A 16,948-nucleotide genomic window follows, 5' to 3' on the forward strand; every position below is an offset into this window, starting at 1 on the left:
TAACATAAAAGTGGTTAAGACATCGGACATAACATGCGAGTGGTAAACACATATCAGACATAACGTCAGTGGTAAACACATATCAGACATAACATACAAGTGGTAAACGCAAATCAGACATAACATTCAAGTTGTAAATACATATCAGACATTTATGTTAAGAATGTTAAGAATGTGGGTAGCTGTAAACGTATGCTGTCAGTCATGTTTCAGAGTAGGGACTTATGTGTGGATATTTGCCTCTCAGCTGAGTGGTTTTTTCCATTCCAGTTTGCTTTGTGGAGCAAAATCAAAGTCCCTCACAAGAACCCGAATCCGGCGGGAAAGCAAACAATGTCACAAACCAGTGAGCTGAAACCACTAATTATCAGACGCAGCCCGACAGTGTGGATTTGTCAGCAGACTTCCGCAAACTGCTGTTTTCAACATTTTGATCATCTCTCTCGCCCTCTCTCTCTCTCTCTCTCTCACACACACACACAAACAGACTCCAGTCCACTTTATATATGTTGTCATAATAAATAGTAGTTGATATTTTAGCATACTTGGAAAACACAGAGATAAGCACACGAAGAAAAAGTAGGCGATTTTTCATCTCAGTAGTACTTAAGTTTCAGAATCAGTTTTATTAAACTAGGCTACTTGTAGTAATGAGATGAAAACCTTTTAACAAAATAATTACCCCTAGAGCATAGGACTCTGTGCTTCCGGTTCTTCACTTAGGTAGGTACTTACCAAGATGCTGCTAAGCGGATTTGCTAGGATTTTTTAGTTTAGTTTGAATAAGGCTCTAACACTGTCTACGGAGAATCTACTGCTGTCCCTCAGGGTTTAATGTGCGATTTTTTTTTTTTTAAATCAGAATAGGATAATAGAACAGAATATTATTGTCCAAGAACCAAGACTCAGCACAAATTACCCGACAACAGTAAAAAAAAATACATTTTGCCTACAAACTACACCAATCATACATGAAAGAGATGAATATACATGAGATAATGAAGTTTTTTCATTTTAAAAAGTCAACAACAGGGACACTTGTTCTGGAGTCATGCTGTGGAGCACAGGCAAGGTGCACACGCTGTCTCCCGCCATTACGGATCTCAGCGGCGCAGAAGGCTGGGAGCTAGCAGCAGTGCCTTCAAACCCTCCATGCTCTGCGCAAGCTCTTCATTTCCTGAAGCAGGAGTACAAGGCTGCGAGGGGGCCGTGGTGTGGGTGTCCGCTCTGTGCCCACGGGGGATTCTGCGTCCCACCCGGGACAGGCTGGCACCTCCTTGACTTGGAGTATCGTCCGTCCCCGGAACTCAGTTCAGTGTGGCCAGGCAGGGTGACGGGCAGGCGGGTCACTGGCGGGTGAACAGCCTGATCTAACGGCCCGACAACATCTCCATCAATAATTTATGACACACAAACGAAGTACAAACACCGCTGACAGTTGACTGGTATTCTCATTAAATGTTAAACGTGTGGTAGCAGTCTGAGTCACTTTTGCTAGGCTATACGATAAGACGGCATCTTAACATATACTGCACCTGGCACTAGCAGAATGCAAGTGGGTGTGGGATTACATAATATGTGTCGACAGTGAGAAAGGCCTCCCTCTATTTATCTCTCTCTCCCTCTCTTTCTCTCTCTTTCTCTATCTCACACACACACACACACACACACACACACACACTTACTTCCTGTGCCTGTGCTACAGTTCCAGGGCCGGTTATTTAAAAAGTGAGCCAGACCTGAAGCAATCCTGAAAAGAAAACCCTGTCCCAAGTATTCCTTTACAAATAATAGTTGAATCTGCTCGGAGCAGGTTGACAAACACACACACACACATATTTATATATATCTTTGTGAGCATTTTGAGCATTCTGGTTAAAACCTCACATAACTGTACCTTATTTACATGTTTACAAAGTTTAAACATGACTTTCATCTCCTTACACCCAACATTTGTTTTATTATCTTTAAAATGTTTTTAATCTAACTTTACACAGTCTAAGATATTGAACCAGTATGTATTTGTGTTTTCAGGATTTAGACTTGAAAAAAACCAGAACATATTTAAAAAAAAGTTAGGGTGTTTATCCTCCTCTCAAATTCCCCCAGAAAGAATGAGAGAGTTTTTAAGATGCAGATGTCAAAAAGGACCTAACAGGACCTTAAAGCCCTGGCTGCTGCTACATGTGTATTACGGTACCTGAAACACAGCCACCAATCTATCCCATCGTTAAAGCTCCTGCTACACACCCCTGTCAAGTGCCACCATGAAGTAAAAAATCATGTCATTTCTGTTTTCTAAAGCCATTTTCAAAAAGATTCAATTCTCTGGTTTCAGTTGAACAGCGAGAGACTTTCAGACTTGACCCAGATTCTTTCCAAAAGGTTTCCTTCAGGGACGCAACCTAGAAGTGTCATCCTCCGTAACATGCGTCAACGGCTTCCTGCAGCACACACACACAAGCAGGAGTTAGCAGTTACATCAGTGTAGCAAGAACCACATCCTGCTACGCCACAGATACATGTGAGGGAGAAAAGTCTTCATTATTAAAGCAGCAGTGTATCAATTTGGAGATCTTACAAACATCAGTGCTGACAAAATGGCCTCCATGTGAAACCTGTCAATGCAGACAAAATGGTCTCTATGTGAACCCTGTCAATGAAGATAAAATGGCCTCTATGTGAAACTAGTCAATGAAAACTAAATGGCTCTATATGAAATCTGTCAATGCAGACAAAATGGCCTCTATGTGAAACATCAATGTAGACAAAAAGACCTCTATGTGAACCCTGTCAATGAAGACAAAATGGTCTCTATGTGAACCCTGTCAATGAAGACAAAATGCCCTCTATGTGAAACTAGTCAATGAAAACAAAATGACCTCTATATGAAATCTGTCAATGCAGAAAAAATGGTCTCTATGTGAACCCTGTCAATTAAGACAAAATGACCTCTATGTGAAACTTATCAATGTAGACAAAATGGCCTCTATGTGAAACTAGTCAATGAAAACAAAATGGCCTCTATATGAAATCTGTCAATGAAGACAAAATGGCCTCTATGTGAAACCTGTCAATGAAGACAAAATGGCCTCTATGTGAAACTTATCAGTGTAGACAAAATGGCCTCCATGTGAACCCTGTCAATGAAGACAAAATGGCCTCTATGTGAAACTAGTCAATGAAAACAAAATGGCTCTATATGAAATCTGTCAATGCAGACAAAATGGCCTCTATGTGAAACCCTGTCAATGAAGACAAAATGGCCTCTATGTGAAACCTGTCATTGCAGACAAAATAGTCTCTATGTGAACCCTGTCAATGAAGACAAAATGGCCTCTATGTGAAACCTGTCAATGCAGACAAAATAGTCTCTATGTGAACCCTGTCAATGCAGACAAAATGGCCTCTATGTGAAACCTGTCAATGCAGACAAAATAGTCTCTATGTGAACCCTGTCAATGAAGACAAAATGGCCTCTATGTGAAACCTGTCAATGCAGACAAAATAGTCTCTATGTGAACCCTGTCAATGCAGACAAAATGGCCTCTATGCAAAATAGTCAATGAAAACAAAATGGCCGCTATATGAAATCTGTCAATGCAGACAAAATGGCCTCTATGTGAAACTTATCAGTGTAGGCAAAATGGCCTCTATGTGAACCCTGTCAATGAAGACAAAATGGCCTCTATGTGAAACCCATCAATGAAGACAAAATGGCCTCTATGTGAAACCCGTCAATGTAGACAAAATGACCTTTTTGTGAACCCTGTCAATGCAGACAAAATGGTCTCTATGTGAACCTTGTCAATGCAGACAGTTACACAAGCCCATTAATAAAGCAGTGGATCAATGTTAGCGGTGCAGTTCTGAGTTATATTCATATTCATATCCATATTCCTTCAATATTAGCACAATTGTTTTTCTTTCTGGTCAGAAGACTCTCACTCTGGGACCAACCAATTGTTGTTTTGTGATACAGATCAATCATGTTGCTAATCGTGCTTTTATCTTAGCGGCATCTTAGTGGCTTGATGCACTGGAGAAACTCATCTCCACCGAACCACCACAGAAAAAGATTTTGAAATCAGAGGCACAGTTATATTTGGCTTTAGTGTATTTATATCACTAACCCCTCTCTTTAGGTATGTCTGACTTTATTTATAGTAAAGATAAGCAGCTTGCCTGTTGTAAGAGTTGCTCTAGTAATTAGTCTGAGATAATGAGCTCTCGGTTACAGTCTTAAATCAGAAGAGAAGAAAATAGCGTTGCATATTTCCAAAGGTTCTTTCATCATTAATTTGGAGTCTCTCTCTCTCTCTCTCTCTCTCTCTCTCTCTCTCTCTCTCTCTCTCTCTCTCTCTCTCTCTCTCTCTCTCACACACACACACACACACACACACACAAAACAACACTAAGGAGATAAAAATGATATACTAGGTCAATCGTGTAGCATGGGAATCATTATTTTATTATTCATTGATGCTAAGAAAAGTTTACTTCGTGCATGAATAACACCACTGAGGTGTTATGAAAAAAAAACTTTAATGCACCACTTCAGTGACTGCTTTAGTTGTTTTAATTCATATGCTAACATTCTCTCTCTCTCTCTCTCTCTCTCTCTCTCTCTCTCTCTCCTTACTGAAAACTGTAAAGTAAAAAATACTTTATTTTCCACTCAACTGGGTATTTTACAACTGCCAGTGTTTGAACGACTCCTCTCCCTGTGCAAATGGTCCACCAGTCAGGAGCAGAAAAAAAAACCACCAACCCTTCCTCTGATAAGCCCAATACTGCAGTCCTGCAAACCCCTGCTGCAGCATGTCTCAGAGAAGAGCACAGCAAACTAGCCAAACATCAGGACAAACCAACACAGCAAAAGAGCAAAAACACCAGGACAAACCAACACAGCGAACTAGCCAAACACCAGGACAAACCAACACAGCGAACTAGCCAAACACCAGGACAAACCAACACAGCAAACTAGCCAAACACCTGGACAAACCAACACAGCAAAATAGCAAAAACACCAGGACAAACCAGTACAGCAAGCTAGCCAAACACCAGGACAAATCAACACAGCAACAGTATTTTTTGGGAAAATACTCTGTGGACTGATGAGACAAAAGTTGAATTCTGTTGTCTACCAAAAAATCCTGAAGGAGAATGTCTAGCCATCTGTTCATGACCTCAAGCTGAAGCACGCTTGGGTTCTGCAGCAGGACAATGATCCAAAACACCAGCAAGTCCACCTCTGAATGACTTAAGAAAAACAAAATGAAGACTTTGGCATGACCTCAAAAAAGGCGGTTCATGCTCGAAAACCCTCTAATGTGGCTGAATTACAACTCTGCAAAGATGAGTTGGCCAAAATTCTCCACAGCGCTGTAAAAGTCTCATTACCAGTAATCGCAAAAGCTTAATTGCAGTTGTTGCTGCTAAGGGTTGCCCAACCAGTTATTAGGTTTAGGGGGCAATCATTCTTTCACACAACGCCATATAGGTTTGGATTTTTTTCCCCCTTAATAATAAAAACCTTCATTTAAAAACTGCATTTTGTGTTTACTTGTGTTATCTTTGTCTAATATTTAAATTTGTTTGATCTGAAACATTTAAGTGTGACAAACATGCAAAAAATATATATATATCAGGAAGGGGGCAAACACTTTTTCACACCACTGTAAAGAACATTACAAAATAGCAGAGGGGCAGGAAAAGTAACCATGGCTTAGCAGATCCAAACTGAATCAGCAGCTCCGTCTCCACACAAGGCAGTGCCTCCCCTGAGATGAACCTGCTCTGATTAGTTTGGACTTTTCCTTTGACAGATGCCACATGGTCCAACGGTGACTGAATCTGCACGTCACTACACTACCACACGCATACAGCCCTGATTTCAAAGGTTATTTAGTAAGACTTCCTGACATTAATTTGACCTTAATTTGATTTTAAGGGGTTCTGGAGGGAGTTAACAAAAGCAGATACTCTCAATATCACGAGAGGACCATCTAGATATGACGGAGAACCTGACCAGAAGCCTCCCTCACTCTGACCGATTCCCTCTCTCTCTCTCTCTCTCACACACACACACACACACACACACACACACACACACACACACACACACCAAAGTGATGGAGAAGAAGAGATGTTTATTCCCAAATACCATCTACAAGGCCAATCTCAGAAGTTACAGCTGAATTATAAAGATCCATTTTAGGTGATGAATTCAACAGCCTAAGTAAGTAATCACTGTATTTTTTTTTAACTAATCAAATAATCAGAAGTCTGCTAGGAGACTTTTCTTTGTTTCAGTGTGTTTTAGTTTAGATCTGATGCATTTACTTACATATATCATTAGATATTAGCCTATTTTGTAAAACAACTGTCCTCACTGAATGACCTTTTATCATGATGTAGCTTTACTGGGATTGTCATCAAAAAACCAGGGTATAGTGCCTCCAGTTTGTTCTTGTGTGCTCTTGAAACCATACAGTTCATGTCTGGTTAGGTGTCAGAGCAGATAATGGTAAACACATTATCTGTTGTGATCATGTGTTCTACTATTGAAATGTTTGCTGTTTGGTATGCATTTTTACTTTCGTTTATTGCAAATGATTTTTTTAATTATTTTACATTGTATTTTGTTTTATCTGTAATGTTCCAGATTATCTATCATTTCTTTTACGGTGTTTTGTGTTTGTAAGGCAACTTTGGAGTACAAAAGTTTTTTGACTCCACATCTCCACCCTATTCCTGAACTTGCAAACTTGCGAGTTGTGTAATCTACATTCCCACCAAACTCATCTTATGTGACTTTTCCTTTTTCAGCCAGGGAACTACATATTACATAAGGCATCCAGTAACGGCCTAAGAAAACGAACAGGAAAGAATTCAGCTGTGCAGCTGCCAAGGCATGACCTTCTATAGTGCTGGGAATGACTATCACAACGACTGCAAACTGAACATTTCCAAGAAGCACACCAAGCTTTAAGTATTCGTGATTAAATACCCTTAAATTGCTTTTTTCTCAACTTGGTTTCCTTTATGCATGCTATATGAGGTGACAAATCAGTTATTTTGCAAATCTGTAACAGGTAATTGCGATGACAAACAACAACAGTGCTGTTCACTAAAATAGGGGTTTTGTTTAGAAGCACTGCAGTCGTATAACATAAAATGAAATATCCTTCAGTCAAAGCTTTATCCTGCATCCAAACCATAATCAGCATGCTAGAAATGTGTGCAGGGTCTGATCACTCCATGTGACACTGCTGGCCTTTTTCTAAGTCAGGTGGTGCTGTCACAGAAGTAGCCAGTTCCCGGATCGAGGCAATTCGATATTTAAATCACAGTGTCTTCACTGTATTTTTAACATTGTGTCTAAATTGACCCAGTATTTACGAAAACCAGTTTCTGGCTGCGGAAGCCCTATAACATTTCCACAAATCCCTCTATCTTTCCCAGAAAAGTAGAAAACTCATCATCAGAAGTGAGATGACACCCATGCAGGTTGCAGTGGTCAGGCTAAGACTAATAAAAATGAAGCCTCCCTCCATTCCATACATAATTGCAGTTGTTCTCCCTTCCCTCAAAATTTAGGACAGCGACGAAAAAATAATTAGAAACAAGAAGCAGGTGCGAAGCAATGTGAGAACTGCCACCACCACTGTCACTGCACATCCTGGCATGTTGGAATCTGGTTTTTAAATTGGGCCGTGTGCATTCACTCTCTCCCTGTCTCTCTCACTCACACGCACGCGCGCACGCACTCTGTCTATCAAAACGTGTGGCGTTTTCATCCTGTTTTCTTCTGCAAGCCAATACACTTCAAGACTGCCCTCTTTCTTTGATCTGATTCGTTTACAGATAATTAGACCCACGGGAGAGGAAGATAACTGTAGAAAATGAGATGGAAACAGGAGGAAAGTGATAGTGGGTGCAAAGGGAGAAAAACTCCTTGCTCTTCCTGGCAATTTAAGTGGCCCACACACACAAACAAATATAAACAGTTAAACAGATAAACAGATTTTGCCCATTCTAGATGCAAAAAGAAACACACAATATGATGTTATTGTAACAAATAATTCCAATTATATACATGTCCTTTATGGAAATCCCAGTGTGAGGACGCTTGCACACTTTACACACTGCTCTCTGTAATGAAGGTACTTCATTACACCACTGGCTCTCCATAAAATATCTGCTTCGTTCAGTACCACACTTTGACTACATTTCCCATGTTTGTTTTGGTAAACGTAACCTGGTAAGCAAATCTCACAGACATACATGCATGTATATATATCACACAGTATATGTACTGCAAGCAAATTGTGAGCACTTTATCATTGTCTCATTATTTTGTCTCTTAAGAGTCATCTGACATTGATTAATTCCTAACGGCCAATAAACAAAGCCTGGCGAGCCGACTGTTCTAGAAAAAGAGAACGCCTGTGTGATTTTGCCACTGCTGACAAGATTCCCTGCTCTCTCCTGGGGACCCGGCCAGAACTGGAGAAACACTAATTAAGCTGTAGTAAAAAATCATGCCACATTTGGGACCGTGAGGTATTTAAGAGTTGCTCGTCACTCAGCAAGAAGTAATCAAATCTGACTTAAAACACGTGTGTGCCAGTTTAAGATTATATCGCAGTGTCAGAAAGAGGTTTTCTTGCATTGCGCTCAAGGGTGACAAACCAGCAGTTATGTCTCTGTACATGACCCACTCGTGAATCCATGCCTCACACAGAGCTGCACATATCGTTTATTATGAGTTAGCACAATTGTGACCTTTGCAAATGTGACATCAGAGTAGGAGGCAATTTACAAATGAACCAAGCTGGTCTTCTGTGTGGTAAGAATCCTGATCATCGCACTCCATATATTCCATCAGACATTCTAGATTCTGTAGGTTCAGATATCTCCATTTGTATATATGAATTTTCATAAATCATGTTTTTCTGTGTGTGTGTGTGTGTGTGTGTGCCTGCCAAGTAATACCAACTGTTGTTGGGTTGTTTTAATTAAGTAAAAATAATGAAACAAAATACAGGTAACTTACAAAAGTAAATTTTTATATAAATTTGGGTTTTGTTTTTTGCTGAAAGCAGATAACTTCAATGTTTATTTTTTTGGCAAAAGCTCCACCTCTCATGTTTCAGAGTTAAGCAAAGCCAAGTAATGGATACAAGTTTCTTTTAAATGCAATATTTAACATTCTTTAACTTAAAACAAGTAGGCAAGGGCGGAACAAGTGCTGAAAATTGCAACAGGAACAGCCCATTAATTGGCAATATTACAAATTTATGTTAAACTTATAAAATGCAGCGAGAGACATAACTGGCTACTTGTACGGGTATGTTTATTTCAAAATAAACATGTCTTAACTTTTCCTTGACCTGAAATGGAAAATAATCAAAACATCAGAAGCAGGAAAATTCTGTCTCTAGCCAGTATCTAGTTATATAGTCATTATGTAGATGTTTTTTTCCCTGAGAACAATGCATGAACCTTCTGGTTCTAGCTTTCATTACAGTATCCTACAATTTTGTATTTTTGTTTAAGTAAATTTAAGGCACAAAATTCTGAGAAATGTGACAACAAATATATTTTACCCAGAGGGATAATTTACAAGAAAGATGTAGAAAATTAAAATTAAAATTAAAATTACAATTATAATTTAAAATGTAGAAAAGTAGGTTACTTATAATATTGACAAAGGAACTCCCAAAACACCAGCTAACTAGCTAGCATAAAACAAGCCATACTCATTTGGGAGCATATTTCCGAGATGTGTCCTCAGGTTGCTAGTGCTGGAATGGTAGGCCAACTGTAGCTCACATACAACTTTACTGTGAGGTTTCATAATTTTGCCATCTAATAACCAAAATTGCACAGAGGGTTAATCACTCTCTCTGAGGTCAAGTTGTGAAATTTCTGACATTGTTAACACATGGTTGTTGCTGAATTATTCACACATTTCATCCTGACCTATGTTTCATTTTCAATCAAAAATAGTGATGTTGACTACATAAACAACTGCACACTTCTGTACTAAATAGTATACCAAACATACTACTTCTAGGATAGTTAGTGTGTCCAAAACCTTTGTATTGACAGTTACTAATTTAAGTTCCCGAATTGTAAACAATTCTAGGTGAAAGTTGGACATGTGTGAACACAGGACCCTATTTAATCCCATGATACCAATGTCACGGGACGTTTCTAAAGCCAAACGAAGCAGTACAACATGGTGGATGCCAATGAAGCAGTGTTCAAGTGTAAGTCTAATGTGTAACCGAATACTCTTCCATTATTCAATTATTCTGTAATCTAAAAGCGGTGTGGCGATTATTCTTTGTTTATTTTTTATTTTGTTTTTGTTTTTGTTGTTGTTTTTTTGTATGTGATATGTGCCAAAACCAAAGAGGATAATGTGCTAAAATGGTTTGGTTTGATTTTGGTTATTTGAGTAGCAGAAGCAATGTTGTTTGAATAGCAGTTACCTAGCTAACTGTTCTAGGTTGTCGACACTGTTAAAATGCATTGTTAATAAAGACATTTTGATCTTTGTGATTAAAAACTTTTTACAGCACGTTTTACTACATGAACTTTAAAAGCTCATGGACACTTTAATTTACCCCAGTGTATCAATTCAAATGTTTCCGTCGTGAAGTTCAAAGGTCATGGGATGTTCAGCTGTAATGGAAAGTGTGTCCAAAATGTTACATTCCCATTTGGAAGTAGTTCTACGAACATCATGAGAATAGTATGCACTATTAGAAATAAATGCATATTACCCAGTACGTAGCCGTCGTGCGACTCCTGTCCATCATGCAGTACAGTCAGTGCAACGGCTGAGGCCCACACAGCTTTTTTCAAACAATTGATTGTTAATATCGGGGTTTTTAAACAATTCAATTGTATAGTCAAATTTCGAATATTTGTTGACAGAAGTACTATAAATGACAAAATGGAACGATTATGTAAAGCTTGAAAGATGCAAATTGGATGTCCTAAATGTCTTAAAAGTCCATATCAAGACCAATAATGAGCTATAGAAACAGGGAGACAAAAGAGAGAGAGAGAAAATGGGGCTCCATTTCAACCTTGTAATTTCAGTTCCTTATTGCTGCTCATCTTCTCTCCTGGTCATCCGTGAGGAGAAGAGGAGGAGAGATGGGAGATGTGAAGGGATTGAGGGGTAAACACACTATTTAAAGTGCACACCTCTTATTAAGACAACATGTCTTTAAACTGCATACATAATCCAGCATTAATGCATCCTTATAGCTTCTCAAAACTGCCAGGCACACATATGGCATTTTAATCAAGCTATTTTCACTCAGCCAGCATATATTAGGCGATATGAGCTGACATTACTATTAAAGCCTGTCAAAGACACAAATTAAATGATGTTCTTTAGGAAGCTCTTCCATGCATGGAAACTGGGCTGGCTTTCACGCACAACTGTCGTGTGGGCCTCACCCACGGATGGGATTCACTTCCGACCTCCCGTCATCCTGCACCCACCAAGGAGATCTCTGCCGGAAGTTCATGCTTCCCTCTCATGTCCCCTTCAGTGATGCCACAGTATTTAACATGGCAAATGTGGAAACATTTGTAGGTCAGCAGAAGATCAGAGGAGAGGAAACAGACGATCGGGACACATGGAGGGAGGAAGAGGAGGGAGAGGAAGAGGAAGAGAAAGGAGGAAATACTGTATAAACTGGGTTCCAGGTGCCTAGTCTGTCACACACTTACACACACATACATACAGACACGGCTAAGCCCTGAACTGCTTTTGATCAATAGGAGTGGTTCAGTGAGTGTCAGATACATTTCCCAATGGAAGCAACACACTCGCATGCCCTAAATGACACACTCCCAGAATGCCACACTCACTCTGTAGGATCCATTTACTAAAAATAATATTCAGCAGGCCTGGAGGAAAACTTGGCCAACAGCGAGAACTCCTGAGTCTTCCCAGAACTGCACTGTAGCGACCGTTGCAGGTGTGCCTAATACCGGAGCACATTCTCCAGTAACATCAGCAGCAGGGTTAGTTACCACAGGCTGTTACACAGCACTTGTGCATTTGCTACATGTGTAAACAAAGAGTGAAAAGGTTCTCATATTCACCATTAGTCATGGACAGACAACAGGCAACATCCCACTGCAAAACCTTAACCGGTGTTCTCCCTGCCTCTTCCAGTACAGAGTCCAGATCAGGAGTGACTAATTTTCTGCTACCATCCAACCTCCACCCAGTGTGCACCCCCCTTCAGAGTTTGTTTGTGTGTGTGTGTGAGTGTGTGTGTGTGTGTGTGTGTTTTGTCACAGAAGTTGCTGACACTTTCTCACTAACTACCAAATAAAACCTTGTCACTGTCAAACCTGTCTGTAAAGTTTTGTTTAACTACCAATAACTTCACTAGGACAGCTAGCTAACTAGTGAACTTTTTTGTATACTTTGCAGGCGTAAAGAATTTCACGTGATGAATCATTCTATTTTTACTGCACCTGTAGTAAAAGAAATGTCTGACATGGTTGTAGCTTTTTTTTGCCATGTGGAGAAAGTTTATTTTTAGTTGTTGTTTTCAGAAACTTGACAATGTTAGCTAGTTAACTAGCTAGCATCCCTCCTCTACCCTCCACGCACACACAACGGTGTGATTACACATTCCTCTAACAAATTCCAACTGAATATGAAAATATGTAAATATAAACCTGTAAGCTAGCCACATAGCTGCCATAAAGCCATTAAAACGATGTTATGATCATGACATTATACCAACTGCATCAAAAAGTTCTTTCAGGTCTACGCATGTCTAACATTTTCTCATGGTGCAAAGACGTTGGTTTGCATCTTGCCCGTTGGTGGAAACGTTTGATTAAATAAAACCATGAATAGAACTGGCAAAAGAATTAAACTCAACAGCGACTTTCATTTAATTGTTCAAGCAGCTCAGGTAACTAGTTATATATCCAGCTCGCTAACTGTACAATGACTGGGGCGAGAAGAGTAGAATCTTCATTAAAGTTTCATGAATCTTCATAAAACATTAAATACTCATACCACTTCTCTATTTCATTTTCTTGTCAGATATGAAGATAACTGTCTTTTAAACAACCGTCAGAGGCTTACTGATAATTGTAAAATATCCGAATGGCAACATGTTAGATACATCGCACAACTTTAAATGAAACTGCCCTTTTATATAACGTACACCAAGTACAACGGACAGATGGAGGTTGTACAGATAATTCGGACTGAGTACAGTCTCATTATAAATGAAAATTCCTCAGTTTACAGTGCCAAAGTCTTAAACAGTACACTGCTTATATGTGTATCATGTGAAACCAAACGTAAGAAATGTGACTTTAGCCAAAGTTGTCTTGCATGACAATGTTATCGAGAAAAAAAATAGACATAGGCTACAAAAAAATTCTAAAGATGTTTTATTATTCACTGAACGGTAGACAGCGATGCCTTAGCTGTTAATGTCCCCGTATGTTGTTTAGACTGCATGAAGATTCTCTGTACTGTTGTATCTGAAGTAGGTGTGATGGCATCTGCCTAATTTACTAAACTGGGGAAAGAGTGTTTAGGTGATGCTGATATATTTGTGGGGCTGCCGAGTAGAAGTCATGCCACACTGGTGTTCCACGGGAAGTGTCACAGTTCAGAGACAGCAAAAATAAATCTGCATAAATATGTTCTGCTTTTATTTAGATCAGAACTATATATATATATATATATATATATATATATATATATATATATATATGATCTCTGGCCCATCATCTACATCATCTCTAGCCCACAACACTGCATATGAGCAATGGTATAGATGGAGCACTTATCAGCTCAAATTCATTGTGCCCCTTAGACCCCAGTTTCATTACGAATACTGACACACAAACCAGCAAACATCCCAACAATGATTCACCTCTGTCCCAATCCTTCATCCCTCCCATTCCTCCCATCAGGCCTTGCGCCTGCTACCTTATTTAGTAAAGAACTGATGAGTTCTAGGAGAGGCTAGATAAAGGTTGGCATAAGGAGCGCCCTGTCAAGATGGCGGGAGATAAATGGGGTCCTTCACTTGGACAGAAGCCTTAAGCAACGGCAATCATTCGTCCTTAAAGCGTGGGGTAATGAACACAGGCAAGGTTGCACAGAATCCGTCATTTAAGGCTTGATAATATGTTTAGTCACATTTGGGGGAAAGGGAGAGAAGAATTCAAGGTCACAATTTGCGAGGAAAGTTCACGGTGATGGCGGAGTTTGACTGATTGCTTGCAAGAGATATTTCCAGAATACCGATTGCTGAATGCAGATTCTCAGTAGAGTTGGCCATTGACAAAAAATGTTAGAGAATACTTAAAATAATCTGGGAATGAACATGACTATCAAAGTTTGTATTAAAATCAGAATTTTATTTATTTATTTTTCATTTTTTCATCCAGAACTCAGAAGACATGGAACAAATACATGTGGATTGAGAGCAACTGAGACGATGACATAAGTGTTGATTAACATTTTTCCAAATTGTTTCAGCACAGTTTGCAGACAGAGGTGAAGTTGCGCAGTGTGGCTTCACACGTCTATAAATAAATGTGAGTGTGGCTTCACGCTGGCTGGTGAGAACCATGAGATCTGTGTTAATGAGGAATAAGAAGATCTTCAACAGTATCGCTCCTTCTCAATATCTTCACTTCCCATCTTATGCACGTCTTCTTTGTCTTGCAAACTTACTTGTAAAACAAATGCTCTCTTAATACCCTTTCCATCATCAAAATACAGACTTAGACATTTGAACATTCAAAGTCTTAGTTCTACATTTAACTTGTTTCTCTGCATCCTAAATCATTTTAAAGGGTTTTTAAAGTTTTTTCATGCTTCTAATGGGGGCTAAAAATAAGGGGATAAATGCAACATTATTTATCAGAAAAACAGCGTCACTAAAGCGCTACTATTTTATTGTTCAGCCAGATTTTTATTAACATGATTGATATACCTTTTGGTTCATATTACGCACATACTATTTTATTTAGATGAGTTTCTCTTGCCCAGACACAGGATTCCAAAGTCAATTGATAAAAAAAGCAAACATTACATTATTTCCTTCCGCAACCATAAATCTCATACTGCCCGTCTCCTGCAAGGTGTTCCCCAGGATTCTGTTGTTGGTCTCCTTTTGTTTATCTACTTGCTGCCTTCCTCCTCATATCCATGAAATCATTTATGTCAGCATCCCACGTTCTACTCCTCTACCAACCATTTCACTCATAAACTGCTCACAAGACATCCTCACATCTTCAAATTTACTGAAAACGAACTGCGACAAGCAAAATGAAGCCGGCCCTTAAGAAAGTCAACGGTGTCATCTCATCACCGAAAGCCCCGCCTCTTCTGCCCCACGGTAACCTTGGACTCATACTCGACCCCACCCTACCCTTCCGCTCAGGCATCGACTGCACACCTAAGGCACCTGTTCTTCTATCCGTGTAATATTGTTCATCTCTGCCTTCAAAATACTGACATCCTTATCTATAACTTCATTATTGCCCATCCTGATAAATGCAGTTCACTTTATGTTGGCCTCCCTGCCAAAGTTTTTCACAAACTACAATATTTTCAGAACTCTGCAGCTGAATTAATCAACCTTACCAAAAAAAAAAAAAAAAAAAGAGAGCTCACATTATCCCTGGTGTCCATTGGCTACCCTGGCCTCCCATTTTATCTTGCAGACAGTTCCATATACTCATCATCACTGATGAAACACTCCACGCTCCTTCCCCTTTTGTCTCACCCCAACTCCCCTTTCGACTCACCCCAACTCCCCTTTCGACTCACCCCAACTCCCCTTTGGACTCACCCCAACTCCCCTTTCGACTCACCCCAACTCCGCTTTCGACTCACCCCAACTCCCCTTTTGACTCACCCCAACTCCGCTTTCGACTCACCCCAACTCCCCTTTGGACTCACCCCAACTCCCCTTTGGACTCACCCCAACTCCGCTTTCGACTCACCCCAACTCCCCTTTTGACTCACCCCAACTCCGCTTTCGACTCACCCCAACTCCCCTTTTGACTCACCCCAACTCTGCTTTCGACTCACCCCAACTCCCCTTTGGACTCACCCCAACTCCCCTTTCGACTCACCCCAACTCCGCTTTCGACTCACCCCAACTCCCCTTTTGACTCACCCCAACTCCGCTTTCGACTCACCCCAACTCCGCTTTTGACTCACCCCAACTCCCCTTTCGACTCACCCCAACTCCCCTTTTGACTCACCCCAACTCCGCTTTCGACTCACCCCAACTCCCCTTTTGACTCACCCCAACTCCACTTTCGACTCACCCCAACTCCCCTTTTGACTCACCCCAACTCCGCTTTCGACTCACCCCAACCCCCCATTTTGACTCACCCCAACTCCCCTTTCGACTCACCCCAACTCCCCTTTGGACTCACCCCAACTCCCCTTTGGACTCACCCCAACTCCACTTTCGACTCACCCCAACTCCCCTTTTGACTCACCCCAACTCCGCTTTCGACTCACCCCAACCCCCCATTTTGACTCACCCCAACTCCCCTTTCGACTCACCCCAACTCCCCTTTCGACTCACCCCAACTCCCCTTTGGACTCACCCCAACTCCCCTTTCGACTCACCCCAACTCCGCTTTTTAGACCCTTGCAGGTGCACATCCAGGTGCTCTGACACTACGCTCCTCTTGTACCCAGCACTCCCCCATGGATCCCAGTTCCTCCAGTGCAGTAGCTCACTACACCACCAGTTTTGCTCTCTCAAAGCTCAAGTCCAAACACACCTTTTTGTGCAACATTAACAACCTCTCCCCCTCCACCTGGTTTGCTTTCACCATCTCTGCATTACAAACGGCTTGCCCCAGTTTGATCTAGTTCATTGCACTTAGATTTATC

The sequence above is a fragment of the Electrophorus electricus genome, chromosome 5, assembly GCF_041902795.1.
Source record: "Electrophorus electricus isolate QZ-2024a chromosome 5, ASM4190279v1, whole genome shotgun sequence".
Lineage (NCBI taxonomy): Eukaryota > Metazoa > Chordata > Actinopteri > Gymnotiformes > Gymnotidae > Electrophorus > Electrophorus electricus.